This window comes from Bombina bombina, chromosome 8 (genome assembly GCF_027579735.1).
Source record: "Bombina bombina isolate aBomBom1 chromosome 8, aBomBom1.pri, whole genome shotgun sequence".
NCBI classification, from domain to species: domain Eukaryota; kingdom Metazoa; phylum Chordata; class Amphibia; order Anura; family Bombinatoridae; genus Bombina; species Bombina bombina.
In genome coordinates this window covers 260,608,644-260,627,375 of record NC_069506.1, presented here as the reverse complement: position 1 = coordinate 260,627,375, position 18,732 = coordinate 260,608,644, and positions in this window count along the sequence as shown.

Genomic DNA, 18,732 nt, shown 5'->3' with positions numbered 1-18,732 from the left:
AACAGTTGTATTCCACTAACATCATGCCCCACAATTTTAAATACATGTAAGTAATGTCTCCATTTTTAGTACTTGATGAACATTGGTTTACAAAAATACAAAATATTGATTTCTACAAAGCAATGATGAGAACCCAACTGTTTTTTATGAAACTTTATTCAAGAGGAAAGTGCTGATATAACACTCAAAGATTAGGGGCGTGATCCGATATACGGTGTAGTTTTCGGCGCAAGCGAGGGAATCCGCGACGCCCGTAGTTTCACCTCGCACATCGGGGTATTACATATACCCCGCCGGCAGTTGCTAATGTGCCGTAAGTCGGACAAACTAGCGATGTCCAGAAATAAGCGTAACTACAAATTTCTGGATTCGCCAGTGACTTACGGCACTTTAGAAACTGCCCTCACCTAAAAAAACTAACTAAAGTATTAAATCTCCCATAACTGTCTAACACACCTCCCAAAAATAGCCCGACACGTATACCACTATATCCGCAATCCCCCCTCTCACTCCTGATAATAAATGTATTAACCCCTAGACCAACAACCCCCCACAACGCAATAAGCCTAATTATTAACCCCTAAACCGCCATAGCCCACACCACAATAAACCTATCCTAATATTAACCCCTAAACCGCCGCTCCCGGACCCCGCCACACCTAAATAAAGTGTTTAACCCCTAAACCGATGCTCCCGGACCCCGCCACCACCTACATTAAATTTATTAACCCCTAATCTGACCCCCCTACATGGCCGCCACCTACATTAAATATATTAACCTCTAATCTGACCCCCCTACACCGCCGCCACCTACATTAAATATATTACCCCCTAAACCTAAGTCTAACCCTAACACCCCCTAACTTAATTATTATTTAAATAAATCTAAATAATATTAATATTATTAACTAAATTATTCCTATTTAAAACTAAATACTTACCTATAAAATAAACGCTAAGATAGCTACAATATAATTAATAATTACATTGTAGCTATTTTAGGATTTATATTTATTTTACAAGTAACTTTGTATGTATTTTAACTAGGTACAATAGCTATTAAATAGTTAATAACTATTTAATAGCTACGTAGTTAAAATAATTACAAAATTACCTGTTAAATAAATCCTAACTTAACTTACAAATACACCTAACACTACACTATCAATAAATTAATTAAATAAATTAACTACAATTTTTTAAAATAAAATACAATTAAATAAACTAAACTATATTACAAAAAAACCCCCACTAAATTACAAAAAAATAAAAAAATATTACAAGAAGTTTAATCTAATTACACCTAATCTAACCCCCCTAATAAAATAAAAAGCCCCCCAAAATAATAAAATTCCCTATCCTAAACTAAATTACAAATAGCCTTTAAAATGGCCTTTTGCGGGGCATTGCCCCAAAGTAATCAGCTCTTTTACCTGTAAAAAAAGAAATACAATACCCCCCAACATTACAACCCACACACCCCTACTCTAAAACCCACCTGATCCCCCCTTAAAAAAACCTAACACTACCCCATTGAAGATCACCCTACCTTGAGCCGTCTTCACCCAGCCGGGAACCACTGGTCATCCGATGGGGTAGAAGAGGACAGCCGGACCGGCAGAAGTCTTCATCCTATCCGTGCAGAAGAGGACATCCGGACCGGCAGTCATCTTCATCGAAGCGGCATCTTATATCTTCATCCATCCAACGAGGAACGGCTCCATCTTGAAGACCTCCGGCGCAGAACATCCTTCTCGGCAGACGGACTAACGACGAATGAATATTCCTTTAAATGACGTCATCCAAGATGGTGTCCCTCAAATTCCGATTGGTTGATAGGATTCTATTAGCCAATCGGAATTAAGGTAGGAAAATCCATTTGGTTGATTTAATCAGCCAATCGGATTGAAGTTCAATTCGATTGGCTGATTGGATCAGCCAATAGAATTGACCTTGCATTCTATTGGCTGATCTAATCAGCCAATGAGATTGAACTTCATTCTGATTGGCTGATTAAATCAACCAATCAGATTTTTCCTACCTTAATTCCGATTGGCTGATAGAATCCTATCAGCAAATCGGAATTCGAGGGAGGACATCTTGGATGACGTAATTTAAAGGAATATTCATTCGCCATTAGTCTGTCGGCCGAGAAGGATGTTCCACGCCGGAGGTCTTCAAGATGGAGCTGTTCCTCGTCGGATGGATGAAGATAGAAGATGCCGCTTGGATGAAGATGTCTGCCGGTCCGAATGTCCTCTTCTGCCCAGATAGGATGAAGACATCTGTCGGTCCGGATGTCCTCTTCTGCCCCATCGGATGACCAGTGGTGCCCGGCTGGGTGAAGACGGCTCAAGGTAGGGTGATCTTCAATGGGGTAGTGTTAGGTTTTTTTAAGGGGGGATCGGGTGGGTTTTAGAGTAGGGTTGTGTGGGTGGTAGGTTGTAATGTTGGGGGGTATTGTATTTCTTTTTTTTACAGGTAAAAGAGCTGATTACTTTGGGGCAATGCCCCGCAAAAAGCCCTTTTAAGGGCTGGTAAAACAGCTGATTACTTTGGGGCAATGCCCCGCAAAAGTCTCTTTTAAGGACTATTTGTAATTTAGTTTAGGATAGGGAATTTTATTATTTTGGGGGGCTTTTTTATTTTATTAGGGGCCTTAGATTAGGTGTAATTAGATTAAACTTCTTGTAATATTTTTTTATTTTTTGTAATTTAGTGTTTTTGATTTTTTTTGTAATATAGTTTAGTTTATTTAATTGTATTTTATTTTAGATAACTGTAGTTAATTTATTTAATTAATTTATTGATAGTGTAGTGTTAGGTGTATTTGTAACTTAGGTTAGGATTAATTTTACAGGTAATTTTGTAATTATTTTAACTAGGTAGCTATTAAATAGTTATTAACTATTTAATAGCTATTGTACCTTGTTAAAATAAATACAAAGTTACCTGTAAAATAAATATAAATCCTAAAATAGCTACAATGTAATTATTAATTATATTGTAGCTATCTTAGGGTTTATTTTATAGGTATGTATTTAGTTTTAAATAGGAATAATTTAGTTAATAATATTAATATTATTTAGATTTATTTAAATAATAATTAAGTTAGGGGGTGTTAGGGTTAGACTTAGGTTTAGGGGGTAATACATTTAATGTAGGTGGCGGCGGTGTAGGGGGGTCAGATTAGGGGGTAATACATTTAATGTAAGTTGCGGCAGTGTAGGGGGGTCAGATTAGGGGGTAATACATTTAATGTAGGTGGCGGCGGAGTAGGGGGGTCAGATTAGAGGTTAATATATTTAATGTAGGTGGCGGCGGGGTCTGGGAGCGGCGGTTTAGGGGTTAAACACTTTTTTTAGTGGCGGCGGGGTCCGGGAGTGGTGGTTTAGGGGTTAAACACTTTATTAGGTATTGCGGTCGTGGATCGCGGTTGACAGGTAGATAGACATTGCGCATGCGTTAGGTGTTAGTTTTTTTTTGTAGGCATTTTAGGGAGTTACGGTGCTCCCATACTCAGCGCAAGGCCTGCTACAGCTGCTTTTTATGGTGAGGTGAAAATGGAGTAAGTTTCTCCATTTTCGCCACGTAAGGCCTTGCGCTGGATATTGGATACAAAATTGCGCAGGTTTTATATGTTAGTCTATGGGGAAAAAAATACGTCCGACGGATGAAATATACGTGCCGCATTTATATGCAGTGCTGTATATAGTATACCAAACCCGCGCAAAAACTGGCGTCGCCGGCTTTTGCGGGAGACACTGCATATTGGATGGGGCCCTAGATATTAATATTTTGTTCTAATAAAATATTTTTTAAATAAAATAATCTGCCCTATTTCAGTGGAATACGCTACATAAAAAACACACCCAAAGAGAAATGGTGCTTCACTGCGGCATTACGCCACATAATACACAACAGGATGACAATAAATGATACAGATAAATAATAAATCAGGCAGGTGTGGAAAATGCACTCTGGGATGTCAAATTGGTCCCCACAAATTATTAAAATACTTGGCTACAATTAAATAACATATATAAAATCCTAAATTTTGCTTTGGTGTTTTAGAAAGTTAAACCGATATGTAGAATTAAACAATATATGTTAAAAAATTAAAGGGGCAGTCAACACCAAACATGCTATTGCTTAAAAAGAGAGATAACACCTTTATTACCAATTCCCCAGCTTTGCACAACCAACATTGTTATTTTAATGCACTTTATAACATTTAAACATCTACATATCTGCCTGTTTGCAAGCCACTACAGACAGCCTCTTATCACTTGCTTTTTTATTATCATTTCACAAGAGACTGCTAATCCATGTGGGACATATAGATAACATTGTGCTCTCTCCCATGGAGTTGTGGCTGACACTGCACTTATTGGCTAAAATACAAGGCAATAGATAATAAATAAAAAGTCATGTGATCAGGGGGCTGTCAAAGGAGGCTTAGAGGCCTATTTATCAAATGTCTGTCGGACCTGATCCGACAGTGCAGATCAGATCCGACAGACATCTCTGAATGCGGAGAGCAATACACTCTTCATATTTAGCATTGCACCAGCAGCTCTTGTGAGCTACTGGTGCAATGCCGCCCCCTGCAGACTCGCCAGCAGGGCATGTCAATCAACCCAATCGTACTCGATCGGGTTGATTTTCGGCGATGTCTGTCCAGAGCAGACGAACAGGGTTATGGAGCAGCGGTCTATGGACCGCTGCTTCATAGCTGCTGTTTCTGGCGAGTCTGAAGACTCACCAGAATCACGGGCCCACAAGCTCCGTACGGAGCATGATAAATGGGCCTCTTAGATACAAGCTAATCACAGAGGTTAAAAGTGTATTAATATAACAGTGTTGGTTATGCACAACTTGGGAATGGGTAATAAAGAGATTATCTATCTTTTTAAACAATAAAAATGTTGGCGTTGACTGTTCCATTAAGTAATTCATGACTATCGTGTACACTATAGAAAATGACACAAAAATATAATTTTCTTGCATTTAATGGAAACAGATGAAAAGAGAGTGCATACACGACTCAAGGTCAAATGTTTAATATTTCCACTTTGCGCATATATATAAGTTGCACTCACAGGATATGAATGATACAAGCGCCTTTAGAACAACACACAATTTACAGCATCCGGTTTCCAAACAGCTGATCCTGCTTCCACCAGTGCCTATCTGTAGCATGTGGGTTCCGTCAGTGGCAATCTTGCGGTAAGTCCCTTTTACTTTTGGTGCAACAATGATGTCTGTGACTTTGTCCTCTTCGTCTACGCGTTTCGTCCGGCTTCTGCAGACTTTTTTAAGCCGGACGAAACGCGTAGACGAAGAGGACAAAGTCACAGACATCATTGTTGCACCAAAAGTAAAAGGGACTTACCGCAAGATTGCCACTGACGGAACCCACATGCTACAGATAGGCACTGGTGGAAGCAGGATCAGCTGTTTGGAAACCGGATGCTGGAAATTGTGTGTTGTTCTAAAGGCGCTTGTATCATTCATATTCTCTAAGTGCAACTAATATATATGCACAAAGTGGAAATATTAAACATTTTACCTTGAGTCGTGGTTGCGCTCTCTTTTCTTCTGTTTCCAGTGTCATTGTTGACTGAACACTCCGTAGTGTTCAGTGAATCGTGAAGCAGCACCGCGTTCATAAAGATACAGGAGAGAGTCCTTAACGAGTAGAAGCAAAGAGTTTCTAACGACAAACAGATCTACCATACTCCCTGAATCATCGAGGTGATATAAAATCAGTATATCCTTATATTGTTGGAAGCAATTGTTTAGATTATTATGTATATAATTATATATTTTTAGAATTTTAAATATATTAATTTTCTTCTTAAGGCTATTTTTAAGTGTGTGTATCGTAAGGTATTAAGACTTTAAATATTCAATAAGTGAAATTCATATAAAATAACGGTCAAAGAGTCTTAAAATTTTTTATCTCTTGATAGCCTATTATCGTGATTGTTGGTTAGCGCAGTTTTGGGTAAAGCGTGTTCTTGCATTTAATATGGTAACTTTTTCTCATATTAGGGTAGTGTTTGCTAACAAAAAAAGGTATTATTTATGTGGGTACCTTACAGACAAAGAGTACTGATGTTGATTTTTAAATGTAATGAGCACAAACAACTAGAAAAAGATTTAGCACAGATATCTGAAATGTCTCAGCAGGGAAGTGGTCAAGCAAGTTTTATCTTTCAGTTCACAGCAGCAACAGCCACTCAGTTACAAATTGTGGTTTTTCCACTTTCCCAGAAAGGTTGGAGTGCATCCTGCAGGATTAGGATTCTGACCCCTGCAAAATGCTACACAATAATTCCTTAATCAATGTAGGAGCTTATTTATATATGTTCCTAACTGGCAAATGCAGAACAGATAAGCTAAATATATTCAGGAGACTTTTCAGTTGATATGAACCTGGACTACTCTTATACAGAAAACAATGCAAAAATACTCAGATATTTTGCAGTGCACTGTTTAATTGTGGATAAATGTCCTACTCATATATATGAAATTACTTAAATGACTTTTAAAACATTTTTTGTCATATGATGACCATTCATCATAGTAGAAGCGCGGTTAGAGGACATAAGCTGCAATTTTAAGATATAACTTTTTGAAAAAATGCAAATAAAAAAACTTCAAATACTTAGCTGAACACTAAAATTCATGGTTGTGCATCAGAGTTTCCCACTAAAATCTACTTATTCAAAATGCATGTAGTTTTTAATTGCATATTTTTGCACAATAAAACATTGAAGAGATCTATGTCATTTCACAGAAAATTATTTGCTTTAAATGGATATGAAGCCAATTCTTTTATTTCAGAATTCAGTTAGAGCATATATACTTTTAAGCAATGTACTTATATTATCACATTTACTTAATTCTCTTGGTATTCTTTGTTGAAGGAACAGCAATGAACTACTGAGAGCTAGCTGAACACATTGGGTGAGCCAATCACCAAAGGCATATATGGGTAGTCACCAGTCAACAGTTAGCTCCCAGTAAAGAGTTTCTGCTCCTGAGCCTATCTAGGTATTCTCTAGCAAAGGTTACCAGGAAAATTAAATGCTCTATCTCAGTCTTACAATAACATTTTTGGGCTTTATGTCTCTTTAAAAAGTTGTACAAATGAACAGATTATTTATCCTCCTTTTGTCATTCTTTTTTTTCAATTCTTTCTAGTACCAGTTTAGAATATGTAATGATTTGAAACCTCAAGGAATAATGAAGATGCAGAACATATGAAGTGATACAAGAATGAGCACTGAAAACCTGCCTGTAATTGCCTATATTGTTCTTTTAAAAACTGTAACAAAATCTATAATTATTGCACAAATTACAGAAGAAAAATTGGAAATATGTGTTAAATATGCTAAGTAAATAGTCACACCTGAATATCTTTATTTCATACTTTATCAATATGATTTATTTAAGAACATAGATTTTAGTGAAATGTATGATACCAAAAAACGTCATTTGTTCTTAGATAAATATATTAATTCTCAAGATACAGAAGACCCCATTTTTAAATATTTAAAAACCTTAGTACACTTTAACCCTAATTTTACTTCCTGACTTCCCCCAGAAATCTTTAACCCCAACCACACTGTCCCAAACCACCTCACCACATATAATCCTAACTATGCTGTACTACACCAACACCACAACTAACCCTAACTATGCTGTACTACACCAACACCACAACTAACCCTTACTATGCTGTACTACACCAACACCACAACTAACCCTAACTATGCTGTACTACACCAACACCACAACTAACCCTAACTATGCTGTACTACACCAACACCACAACTAACCCTAATTATGCTGTACTACACCCCTCACCACAACTAACCCTATCCATACTGCCCATTCACCCATTTAATTGCTGCAATAACGATTATTTAGTGTAATGGTTGACCTTATTCCCTTTAAGTGCAATTATCCATAAATGGAATCTCAGCCCATTATCTGTGTTGTTCTATACTAGGCATGGGCATTCGGCAGCTTCAGGAGCTTGTGGAGGTAGGGGGCTACTCATGGACTTTGGCTATTTTATGCTTGGGAAAGATCACCACACTAAGATATTTTACAATAATGCCCATGCCTAGTAAATACAATATCCTCAGCACAATTCAATGTATTGCATCCTCTCTATTGTCATTATCTAATTACTGACCTGATCCTGCCCAATATAATTAACTCTGTGACCTCCCTCACCACGATCCCCCTTATCAGCTTTGCTACCGATCTATTGATAAACTCTCAACACTTAATTTAACCTCCCTACATGACCCTCTACCCTGGTTTGTGTTATACACATCAATTTGTGTTATTTTAGTTAGAATATTATTTAATAATAAAATCTAAAGGATAACTGCAATTTGATCACTGTCAGGAATCGAATCAAAACATTCAACACAGAAGCACCTTTTCTTTATCAAAATCTTTTTTGACAAAACAATAAAGTATCTACAACATATATGTTTCATGGTCTCAGTTATTTACCTTCGGTTACATTGCAGTTGCAGAGGAACAATTATAAAATACTGAACAAATGTGGGTAATAGAACTGTTGTAGTCCTTTGGAAAAGTCATTTAGAATGTCTTGTTTTGAAGTCCGTATTGCAGGCTTTTAATAGTTGACGCGATAAGGTATTAAATTGGACCATTTGAAAATTTAACAAAACTGTTATCAATACAGAGGTAATTAAAGATTTGTATTTAAAAGTTGGGGGAAGGGAGAGAAAAGGAGGAGGGGAAACAGAGTTAAAGGGAAAGTAAAACATGATCTTAATTAAGTACTCTGTTTAGCCTCTCTGACAGGTCAGATCAGTATATCTTAAAAATATATCTTACAGCGCTCAAAATATCTCAATATTGCCTTTTGATAATGGGGTACCTAGCTACCCCTGAAATAGAATATGTAGTGATAAAATATCAAAAAAGCGCCTAACTAGAGGCTATGAGAAGTGGGTTAGATCTTAGGAGTGTTATCTCCTATCAAGTGTATGTGTAAACCAATATTATTTAAAGTATGGGTAATCTAACAATTTTGGTTAACAATTTGACAAGTTTAATATCTACATACAATTGATTTTACATACAATTAAAAACATGGATCCATGTGCATATTACAAATATTGTACAAAATAAAACAATGAATGACAGTAAGTAACAATTGTTTGATGTTGACAATAGATTAAAAATATGGTAACAATGAATAGCGTATATTTGATATTAAAACAATGGTTGTTTAAAATAACTATATAATAATCTTTGAATAATATGTTGATGATTAGAAGATGTTCATTTTATTAATAAAGTCCTTAAAACATGGTACAGGTGTATGGTACTAGTTAGATAATCGATTAATTTATCTTTTATCCTTTAAATAATATGTCCTCCTTTGATAAGAAAAAAGTTTTAAATAATGTGTCCTCCTCAGTGACAAAATTGTGGATAGATTACGTGAAAAATAAAATGAAAATATGTGGATCAAAATTAAAAAATTAAAATTAAAAATTTAAAAATTCAAAATTAAAATGTTTTGTAATCCAAAGTGAAAAATCAATTAAGAGAAAGTGTGTAAGGTTCAAATCCTTTATCCAATAGTTATTTAGTGTTTCAGGTGTGGGTGTGGTGTTGCTGGTGATGGTTTCAAATCCTCCTTTCCTTTCTGACAAATACTTTTGTAGTGTTATTTGTAGTAAGAGACTTTATCTTCATAAAACCTAAAAACAATAAAACAACATAGTGCAATATTGCTATATAAATGAAATAAACAATGAAATAATGCTCACCAAATACTGTCAATGCGTTTTGGCCTCTCAATTAGGCCTTTTTCAAGACTATATTTTCTGGTGAGATGTGGTGGCTATTTAAAGTATATTCTACCAATCATAGGGTCGTGATTTTGGCGCCAAAAAACGCTATTTTGACCTGACCCGGATATGCTCTTGTAATTCCTCTTACGTTTTGTTTATAAACTTCTATTTTGTTTAACTGTTGTTTTTAATTCTTCTTATTATTGCCTTTTATAGTGTGGTACTTTTTGACATTTGATATGATAGTTTTTGTACATTTCGTTGGTTAGATTTTCATTTGTTAGACCGGATGTTTATCTCTGAATGGGACCGGAACTATTAGAAGCAGAAAGTCTGTTTGATTTGTTCCGTTCCTTTCGTTAAACCGGATGTTTGTGTCTGAACTAAACCGGAAGTATCGAAGGTAGGAAGTGACGTCATTATGTATTGCGTCATTTCCGGTCTGCTTCATGTTTACAAACACTGCTTTCTTATTAGGTTTGGTATTTAAAAAATTGTTCTATGGATGCCTTCAATCAGATTTTTGGAAGAGATTAAATACATTAATGACATTTGTCTTTATATGCTAAAAAAAATTAAATTTAAAATAAAAAAATTTTTAAAGTTAAAAATTTGAATTAAAAATTAAATAGACTCCTATGAGTTAGTTATTAAAAATGGGTATAAAATATATATATTATATTATACATTCAATTATGATGAAATAAATACTCCATTAAAACTTATTTGTGCAATTTAAAAAGAACTGTTAAAAATGAGTTTCCTAGAATATGAACTCTCTAACATAATGTTTCATTACTAAAGTCCTGAATTCAGCTAGTATCTGAATGCTTTAAATTTGTCTGTGGTTATAGTATCTAGATAGTCTGGTCCACTGATTGTTGTATCTCGTATATTAGATAAGGAGTTTATTGAGTTCTATTTGGTTATCTCGAATGTGATGGAAAGTGACTACCATTATACTCTGTATAGGTATCCAAAAGATAGTGTTTTTCCTATTGACAGTGTTATTACACCTAAAGAGATATTTATACTTCGTCTTGTATTGGTGTTTAAATACCTAGTGACATACAGCCTTAGGAGCTAGTATGAGGATACATGCTGGTTGGCTATGTGTCATCTTACAGATTTTGTGTAATTTCATCTCAGGTTTTATCATTTTAAGTTGAGTAAGTGTGAGAGGTCTTCTCTATTATTCAACCCCCTAGGGTGTAAGCTATCCATGTCAAAAATCCATCTGGATTCTGCAGTTAGTAGACTTTTTTCGTAGTTGCCTCCTCTCCAATTTGGTTTAACTATTTGTACTCCTGTGTAATGGAAATCTTTCTTGTTTCCCTGGTGATAATTCGTAAAGTGTCTGTATAGTGCAGTCTCTGTGTTTTTGTGTTTTACTTTCAGTAGGTGCTCCCTAATTCTATCTTTAAGGACTCGGGATGTTTGTCCTATATACAGGAGCCCACAACTACACCAAATCAGATAGATAACTCCTTTGCTGGTACATCTTATCAGGTCATTGATCTTATATTTGACCTTTGTGTTATGCGAGAAAATGTGTTATGCGAGAAAAATTCCCTCGTCTTGATGCCTCTTGCATGCATTGCAACCCAAACAGGGAAAAAAACCTTTAATTTCCTTTCCAAATACATCCCTGGTTTTGTTCCCTATGTTTCTCGGTATACTTGGTGATAGTTTGTTCTTTAAATTTTCTGTTTTCTTATATATAAAGACTGGTCGGGCGGTTAGCTTATCTCCTAACACCTCGTCGTCTTTCAAAAGTGGCCAGTGCTTCTCTATAATTTTCTCCACAGTTCTTCTGTTTTCATTGAAATAAATAACTATTGGATAAAGGATTTGAACCTTACACACTTTCTCTTAATTGATTTTTCACTTTGGATTACAAAACATTTTAATTTTGAATTTTTAAATTTTTAATTTTTATTTTTTAATTTTGATCCACATATTTTCATTTTATTTTTCACGTATTTTTTCACGTAATCTATCCACAATTTTGTCACTGAGGAGGACACATTATTTAAAACTTTTTTCTTATCAAAGGTGGACATATTATTTAAAGGATAAAAGATAAATTAATCGATTATCTAACTAGTACCATACACCTGTACCATGTTTTAAGGACTTTATTAATAAAATGAACATCTTCTAATCATCAACATATTATTCAAAGATTATTATATAGTTATTTTAAACAACCATTGTTTTAATATCAAATATACGCTATTCATTGTTACCATATTTTTAATCTATTGTCAACATCAAACAATTGTTACTTACTGTCATTCATTGTTTTATTTTGTACAATATTTGTAATATGCACATGGATCCATGTTTTTAATTGTATGTAAAATCAATTGTATGTAGATATTAAACTTGTCAAATTGTTAACCAAAATTGTTAGATTACCCATACTTTAAATAATATTGGTTTACACATACACTTGATAGGAGATAACACTCCTAAGATCTAACCCACTTCTCATAGCCTCTAGTTAGGCGCTTTTTTGATATTTTATCACTACAGATCAGTATATCTTGCTTGGTAATAGAGACTTGTTGTAAAGTAATTGCGATCTCTGATGGAACGGGTGGTTTAACAAATTCAAAGGATTAGAAAAGGGGAAAATGTAAATCATAAAGATATGAAGAGGTTTATGACTGTGTCAGTTGGAGGTCATGTCTGCTCGGTCTAAGTGTGAAATGAAATTCCAAAAAGAACATAATTTCAGCATAGAAATCAAGTTTATCTATGGTATAGTAAAAATATCTTTCTAGAGCTAGATTTAGATTACGAGTAGTTTACGTTTTATTGAGGCCTTAAAGAGATATACAGACAACACAAATCAAACATCTCATAAATAGATTCACAATGCACAACAATATTGTGTTATGTAAACAAAAGTGCACTAGCAACTATACATAACTTACTTTTGTTTTTATATAAAATAGTTGAATATATCACCTTTACATAAAGGCATAACAGATGAAAAGTGAAAAAAAAAAGAAACGCAGAGAGGGAGTGGAAAGGAAAAGGATATCCCTCACATGTGAAGCAAGGCCTCCTTTGGACCCTCATCTAAATCAGCTGACTGGTATAGGAATTGAGGGAGAAAGAGCGGAGTCTCTCTTGGACCCTGTATATAAAGAAACATATTAATAATCTAGTACCATATGCATAACAGAACAGTTTAGCTGGTTACAAAAGTGAAGGATTGGAGGAAAAATAGGCTTTATGAATGTACCAATCTTAATATTTGGGGTCTGCCCAGCTTTAGGCTAGATTACAAGTTGTGTGCTATTTAGCGCTCCCGTACAAGCGTAAACATCTCTAGAAGTAAGCTTTTTTTGCCAGTGGGATAGCATGCGTATTATAAGTTGAAAGTAAAACTTTTGCACACTAGTGAAACCAGTCACGCACTTACTTCAGGACCTCAGAGAGAAGACTTGAAAGCGCGGGAGCAAAAAGCTAACATTTATCGCTCGCAGTTTAACCCATCGCCTGTTATGCATTTTTTACATTCCAATGTTCTTCAAATATAAAAATTTAATTTTATTATTAAATATATATTTCTATATACATCTGATAATGTTCATGTAAAAAATATATCTATATCTATATATTTATAGGACTATGTACAGGTGTATAGGTATATTCAGATACATATAGGAATATATATAATAATAATAAAAAAAAAAAATCTGTATGTGAAGAACTTTGTTGAAAGTTAAATATTTACAGTAAATGCACAGTAAAATACATTATATTATTTAGACACACACACACACACAAGGCAATAAGCCTGCTCAGAGGCAGTCTATGTTTAAAAAAATTACAAACCACAATGGTGATATTACAAAAAATAAATAATGTCAAATTACAGAAAAAAAACAAAGCTATCCAAAATAAAACATTTTTAAAACCTAAACTAATACCCCTATAAAGATAAAAATTCCCCTCCAAAATAAACCCCCCCTTTATCTAATACTAAACTATGAATATCCCTTAAAAGGGCTTTTGTAGGGCATTGCCCTAAGTTAAACAGCTCTTTTTCCTAAAAAATACCAATTAACCCCTAACAGTAAAACCCCCACCCAACCAACCTCCAAAAATAAAAAAACTAAGTCTAAAAAAAAAAGGGGAATTTGTATGGGCATTGCCCTTAAAAGGGCATTCAGCTCTTTTACAGCCCAAAAAATCCTAATCTAAAAAAAGCCACCCCCAAAAAAAAGCCAAAGACTAAGCTCCAAATAGGTACTCACTGTTCCTGAAGTCCGACGGAGAAGGTCTTCTTTCAGGCGGCTCCATCATCTTCTATCTTCATCCGGAGCGAAGACAGCACAGAGCAGAGGTGTGGAGCTGGCTTCCCCAATGCACGAATCCGGAGCGGCTGTCCTCAGGGGCATTTCTCAGCAGCGGTCCAAAACGGTGGCGGTCCAAAGTGGCGTGGAGGCTCCTCTTCATCCGATCTCCATCGTACAATGAAAATTGAATACAAGGTACCGCATTCAATTTGGGGTACATTGCATTCCTATTGACTGAAATTTTGAAATCAGCCAATAGGATTAGAGCTACTGAAATCCAATTGGCTGTTCAAATCAGCCAATAAGATTTCCGTAGCTCTCATCCTATTGGCTGATTTCAAAATTTCAGCCAATAGGAATGCAAGGTACTCCAATAAATATGGGGTACCTTGCATTTAATCTTCAGTGTGCGGCGGACGAGCACATGAAGAGGAGCCTCCATGCCGCTTTTGACTACTGTAGCTGAAGACTGCAACTGAGGACCGCTGCTGAGAACCGCCACTGAAGACCGCCACTGAGGATCCGTGCATCAGAGATGCCAGCTCCGCACCTGCACTCTGCACTGCCTTCGCTCCAGATGAAGACAGAAGATGATGGAGCCGCCTGGAAGAAGACCTTCTCCACCGGACTTCAGGAATGGTGAGTACCTTTTTGGGGGTAAGATTTAGGATTTTTTTTTTTTTTTTTTTTTTTTTTTTTAAGATTAGGGATTTAATGGACTTGTAAAAGAGCTGAATGCCCTTTTAAGGGCAATGCCCATACAAATGCTTTGTTGGGTTGTTTAGGTTTATTTAGTGTTATTTTTTTTTATTTGGGGGGTTTGGTGGGTAGGGGGATTTTACTGTTGGGGGGGGACTTAGTATTTTTTAAATGTAATAGAGCTGTTTAACTTAGGGCAATAGAAAGAGAAGGAGACTTTGTCCGTCACGATAAAACATCAAATTAATTGTAATTCCACATAGGATAGAATATGAAAGGTACAGCAACCCAAAGTTCACCAATCTTCAAGGGCGTAGCTCAAACAGGCTTACGTGTTTTGGATAGTAAACCGTAGTCATAGCCTATAGTGCTACCTCACTCACTAGTTTAAAAAAACACATTCAGCGGTATAATTGGATAAAAAATGTAATGAGCACAAACAACTAGAAAAAGATTTAGCACAGATATCTGAAATGTCTCAGCAGGGAAGTGGTCAAGCAAGTTTTATCTTACAGTTCACAGTAGCAACAGCCACTCAGTTAAAAATTGTGATTTTTCCACTTTCCCAGAAAGGTTGGAGTGTATCCTGCAGGATTAGGATTCTGACCCCTGCAAAATGCTACACAATAATTCCTTAATCAATGTAGGAGCTGATTTATATATGTCCCTAACTGGCAAATGCAAAACAGATAAGCTAAACATATCCAGGAGACTTTTCAGTTGATATGAACCTGGACTACTCTAATATAGAAACAATGCAAAAATACTCAGATATTTTGCAGTGCACTGTTTAATTGTGGATAAATGTCCTACTCATATATATGAAATTACTTAAATGACTTTTAAAACATTTTTTTGTCATATGATGACCATTCATCATAGTAGAAGTGCGGCTACAGGACATAAGCTGCAATTTTAGGATACAAATTCAATACATTATGTATAAAGTTAATAAAATTATCAAAGGTATATGAATGTTTGTTAATATAAATACGGTAGCAAAATTACCACCACAATAAATGCATAACATGTACCCCTACGAAAATACTGCAAATCCATTATCATTTACTTTCGTCCAATATGGATAATGTAAATAGGTGAGCTGTGAGAAGTGGAATAGATACTCTCTATATCTAGATACAAATTAAATCAAAGTAAAATAATTAAGAAAATGGAATTAAAAAAAAACTAGCGTGAACACAACATGGGCCAATATGCCAAAGTACATAACCATTAAACTATAGAACAGTGACAATCAGGATATCAGGCAATGTTGGTCTAGACAATAGAAAATGATTATTAGAAATCCAAAATTAAAAAATATATACAATCATTCCCAGTGGTTCATGACATCATACCTTGAATTTAAACCTGCTGGTAAACGTGTACCCAGTGTAAAGATCCAGAATGCCTCACGTTTTGCAAGTAAATTATCAATATCTCCCCCCCTCTTGGGTTTTTGGATTTTCTCAATGGCACACCTAGTGAAACTGTTCAAATTGCCTCTATGGAAAATACCAAAATGCTGTAATATGGATGTGGAAGATCTTTTGGTATTAAAAGAGGAGAGATGCTCTCTTATTCTGGTATTTATGTCTTGTGACCTGAGTCCAACATACTGGACCCAACACTGGGTACGCTCAATAAGATAAAACACATACTTGGATGTACAATTCATGCATGCCCCGATATTGTAGCTCTTATTGGTGACTGTACTATTTAAGTTTTTTGTTACTCTCACGTAGTCAAAGAGTTTACACTTATGGTACCCGCATTTGTACATGCCTACATGTTTGAGCCATGAATCACTGGGATCCTTTTTAGTTCTCAAAAGGGTGGGAGCTATTATAGAACCTAAAGTAAGACACCTCAATCCCTTACTGACTGTATTCACAAGTTTATTGTCTGCAGATAGTATGGAAAAATGCTTACGCACTATCTGACAGACTAATGGATATTGTGCACTGTGTTGTCACAAAGGTGACGCCATAAAAATCTTTCTTGTAGGATGTATCCGTTTCCAAAAGACTCTCTCTTGTTCTAGTATTTACTGCCTATTTGGCTTTCTTAATGGCTTTTGGAGGATATTTCATAACCTGTAAACGTTTTTCCAGATCCTTGGACTGTTTAAAATAATCTAAAGGATCAGAACAATTCCTCTTAAGTCTTGTGAACTCACCCTTTGCTATTGCAAATGGTACATGTTTAGGGTGACAACTGGTGCCAATAACAATGAGTTTCCCGAAATCGGTTTATGATAAACAGTAGACTTAATGTTACCATTATCATTTCCCACAAGAGTAAGATCCAAATAGTTAATCCTACTGCAATTGTGTTCATGAGTAAATTTCAGACCAACCTTGTTAACATTTAGGTAATCAATGAAGGACTTAATATTATCTTCAGGACCTGTCCAGATGAACAACAAGTTATCGATATACCTTTTGAACAAAGAAATGTAATGCCTGTAGGGGTTACTATCTCCAAAGATGTGGAAAAACTCCCACCAGCCAAGGAACAAATTGGTAAAGGAGGGAGCAAATTTAGCTCCCATGGCGGTACCACATCTTTGGAGATAATACACCCTCTCAAATTTGAAAAAGTTGTGGTAAGTAAAAACCCTACCCCCCTGATTACATAAAGTTTGAAAAATCTGTGAAATGGTCAAGGAAAATACAAATGGCTTCCATACCTTTCATGTGTGGGATGCTAGAATAAAGAGACACTGCATCAACCATAAGCCATCTAGAATTATCCCGTCCACTTCACCTGATTTACCACATTAAGAACATGTTTAGTGTCTCTAAGATACAAGGGGAGAGAAGTTACAATAGGCTGGAGGACTGCATCCAACCATTCTGATAAATTACCTAAGAGGGAATCCACTCTGCTCACAATGGGGTGTCCCTGTATGTTCTCAAGGGATTTGTGAACTTTAGGAAGATGGTGGAACAGGGGAAAAAATGAAAATCCATTGTGGCCGAATCTATACTCCCCTGTTCCAAACCATCATCCAAAATGTGTTTTTTTAATATATATATATATATATATATATATATATATATATATATATATATAATTTTATTGAGATAAAGGTTGCAAGACAAACGAAAATAAACAACAGTAACATTTACCAAATGTTCAAGGAAATTTCAGTTTGTTTCATAGTAATGAAACAATAAGATTAATGACTCTAAAGATAGACCTCTCATTTCCAGGTACAGAAAAAAAAACATATTACTCTAAATGACAGAGAAAAATGAAGAGAGAAAAGAATTACCTAGTGCCTCCTTTATATGAGCTGAATGAAAAAAATAATTTATAACCACAGGTTTTGAAAGGAAGGGGAGAGGGGGGGGGGCAAGAAGAGAAAAAAAAAAGTGTTTTAATTCAGCCTGAAACAAAGATGTAGGATCCTCTTTCCGGATCATATAATCCTCTGGTTTCTCAAGCTGACGTAAATCCTCTCTCTCATACAGAATACGGTCCATTACTACTAGTGATGTCGTGAACCTAAAAATTTGGGTTCGCAAACTGCGAACGTGAACTCCCACAAAAGTTCACGAACCGGGCGAACCGCCATTGACTTCAATGGGCAGGCGAATTTTAAAACCCACAGGGACTCTTTCTGGCCACAATAGTGATGGGAAAGTTGTTTCAAGGGGACTAACACCTGGAATGTGGCGTGCCGGAGGGGGATCCATGGCAAAACTCCCATGGAAAATTACATAGTTGATGCAGAGTCTGGTTTTAATCCATAAAGGGCATAAATCACCTAACATTCCTAAATTGTTTGGAATAACGTGCTTTAAAACATCAAGTATGATGTTGTATCGATCAGGTAGTGTAAGGGTTAT